A 677-nucleotide genomic window follows, 5' to 3' on the forward strand; every position below is an offset into this window, starting at 1 on the left:
CTAAGCCCGAATGGCAATACACAGTATTGCTAGAGACCTTGGCCATAATTAAATGCAGTCAGGTCTATCTGCTTCAGCCATTTTTACTTGATGGAAACCCGACTTTAAGTCCAGAGTTGAAAACCACCTGGCTCCACTTAGGGCATCAAGAGTATCATCAATTCTTGGCAGTGGGTAAAAACCTAAGAAGTGGAGGGATCAATTAAGCCCCGATGGAGCATTTCAATCCAATTGATCATGTAGCATTTGAAATTTAGTGGGAGAATATTGATAAGGTTTACTAAACACTGTGTTATCAATAGTGATTACAATACTGTGTTCAGACAAATCTTTGAGGCCAGGCTTATTGTTAAAAAATATGTATATTCTAATAAAAGTTATTTTCATTGTTTACTTTCTTTACTTCTTTGATTAGTACTTTTCAGCCTCGGAGTCACAACTAACAGATGACATATATATTTCAAGAACATTTGTGAAAAGGTTTATGGTAACTTCTTTTTGCTTAATATAGTTATGTTCATCATTTCTTATTTATTCTTCCGCGGTTTGCTCGTATTGTTTTGTAAATTTTAGTACATAAACAATAGATACAAAGTGGCAATCCAAGTATTCTGATAAAGAAACGTGTAATTGTGGTAATTCTGGGAACTGACTTCATGCAGAGACATAAAAGCAAG

The sequence above is a fragment of the Limulus polyphemus genome, unplaced genomic scaffold (genome assembly GCF_000517525.1).
Source record: "Limulus polyphemus unplaced genomic scaffold, Limulus_polyphemus-2.1.2 Scaffold2995, whole genome shotgun sequence".
In the NCBI taxonomy this organism is placed as follows: domain Eukaryota; kingdom Metazoa; phylum Arthropoda; class Merostomata; order Xiphosura; family Limulidae; genus Limulus; species Limulus polyphemus.